Consider the following 2,866-nt stretch of genomic DNA (forward strand, 5'->3'; position numbering starts at 1 on the left):
AAACCAACACCTTTTTGCAAATTAGCCCCTTAATGGATTTTATGCATTGCACAACAAGTAGTGGCCTTCTGGTCTCCTCTTTTCTCTATACTCTCTGTCTGCAGAAACACAAAACTGGCTGGGGAAGCCAGTGATTTTACTCCCATGAGTAATCCCCATGCATAGATTTCTTTTTCTATTGATGACTACAGGACAAAAGAGTGAAGGACGTGAATAAATGTTATGGGATAATTCAAACTGACTTCCACCAAAGCTATCAGAAGAACCCCACTGTGGCCTTTTAACGTAGGAGGCCACAACAAAGTAGAACAATTTAAAACCAATAATTCAGCAGCTGAACTTTATAACAGTACTCTTCTTTGCCTTTCCCGTTTCACCTCTCTTTTAGACCTCGCCTTTCAAACCGCAGGTTATTCAGCATTTGCTGAGGGGTTGTATGAAGCTTTACACAATGGCAGGGCTCCAGCCACAGCTGAAATATGTCCATTTATGTAATGTGGGAGACATGCAGAAAGCCTGTGCTTCCTTTCAATGCACGCACATGCTGTAAAAATCTATACACACAGGAATCCCATGGACTTGCTGAATGCGTTGATCAAATGTGCAGAAAGTTTGATGGCTCCTCAAGATGCTCAGGTACTCCATGGTTATTTGGTGCATATATTTGGTGCTATAGAGTACACCAAACACGTTCTCATTATGCTGGATCTCCATGCAGATCACATGATGCTTCTTGGATGAGATGCACTCATCATACATGCTCATGCATTTGCACAGACAAGAGATATGTCCAGGATTGCCAGGTTTTGGAAATCCTGGACAAACATGCAATATATCAAAATTATTCACAGAAAAATGTCCCATAGGAAAAAGATGATCATAGAAATCCTGTGGACAATGTCCTTGACAACTGGAGTCCTGGTCAACCGAGATCTGCAGTTATTAGTGTGGGCATAGACAAATAGTCTTCAACATCCTACAATGGTGAATCACAAACAAGTTACAGCTGTAACCCAGTCTGTTCTTGGTCTGCATCTAGACTAGGTAGAAAGAGTGTTATTTTTTTTAATCTTATTTTTACTTGGATTGTCTATGCCTGTAATTTACTCTATTAGCAAAGGTCTGCAGAATTCTCTGCTTGCACTGGTATCACTGCAGTGCTGCTGGAGTTGCAGAACAGAGGAGTATCTGGCAGTAATTGGCTTTCGCTAATTTAAGTGATTTATCATCTAGCTTGCCAAAGAGTCAAATCAACTAGACACCACAATCTCCTTTTTTATCTGTCAATATTTTTGAAGGAAAAAAAATTGACATTACTGTTTTAATGCTGACGCTATTCTCAGGACTCTCCATTCCAGAAAGCTGCATACTTTCATACTGCACTGCAGCCCATTACACCATTAAGATGCAAACAAACATGGACCCAAACATCAGTGCACAAGCACATAGGAGAATGTCCCTTATAAAAGGCACAGCACTCTCCTGTAGAGGATCTCTATCAGATGAGTGGCCAGAGCACCACTGATTCAGGAAAAGAATGATGAGTGTAACCTCAGGTGTGCAAGTGAAATCAATGAAGCAGCTCCTGAAACGAAGTATGTGCATAGTTGCCTTGCCAAATCAGGGCCTGAAAAAGCTTCATATACCTTGTTTTTAAAATAGTATGATGCCCTGTTTATCTCTCTTCTCCTGGATACCTCTAGGCACTAAATATTTAGGGATCCTCTGCCTTGCAGAATGCAAAGCCAGGAGCAGAGCTGCAGAATCCACTTGGGGAGCAGTAGTAGATAAACACTCATGGGCTTATCCAAAGGCCTGACAAAAGAAGCAACATTAAAAAGCTGGAGATAGGCAAAGAAATAGGTCACAGAAGAACAGAAGAAAGTATGTTGCCAAATTTGCTTGCTGGTTTTATTTTTTTTTTAAGCAAATGGACAGCCACAAGTGCTGATCATGACACTACAGCAAGCAGAACTCAGTGAGACTTCTCTGGCACTGTAGCTGTTGGACAATCCACATCCACTTTTTAAAACTGCCCTGGTTTTGTAAGCTGATGACAAATTTCCTCCTGATTTCAAGACATGCTGGTTCAGGCTAGAGGTGGAGAGGCTTTGTCTTTTTACAGTGCTTCAAGTTTGGAAGGCCAGAGCACACTGTTACCGTGGCAGCCGTAGAAAATGGCTGGGTACTGCACATTGCCCAGTCATTCTGGGATGCCAGGGTTGTCATCTTCCAAACACAGGATAATTGAACCTAATCAAACCAGACAAGTGCATTTTCCCAGCACCCTTTGCAGAATCAGGGAACTGTAATTAAGGCTGCATTAGCATTTCCATTATAAAGTCCTACTTTTGAAGTTTCAATCATTTGTATTTAAGACATCCTTACCAAACAGCAATTTGGCAAGATTTGGCACACAGGGATGAAAACTTTGAGAAAAAACTAATTTTACACTAAAACCAGTAATAAGATCTCACTGATTGCAACTAAATAGAACGAGGCCCAGCATTAGATGCTTAGGTATGGTAACTTTAAATCTCTGGTAGGGCTGAAATATTAATTTTACCTAACATGATTTTTACTTATTTTCTGAGCACTTGAATGATATCCCTGTTTTTGCAGAGCAGGCACAAGGTTCATGGCCTGGCTAAGGAGGCTTTCATACCTAAATCCCAGCTGCCATGTCTCCTTGCTCTAAGAAGAATGCATTGCTTTGGCTGGAACATGAGGTGTGCCTCCAAGTCCACCAGTACTGGTATCAGCACCTCCCACCACCAAGGCTTATAAAATGCCATACATGCATATGATCTTAATGATTGTGCAAAAGAGACAGAAAACAAGTTTTTCAAACACTTGAGCAAGTGTA

The sequence above is a fragment of the Corapipo altera genome, unplaced genomic scaffold, assembly GCF_003945725.1.
Source record: "Corapipo altera isolate COAL_440 unplaced genomic scaffold, ASM394572v1 44, whole genome shotgun sequence".
Taxonomy (NCBI): Eukaryota; Metazoa; Chordata; class Aves; order Passeriformes; family Pipridae; genus Corapipo; species Corapipo altera.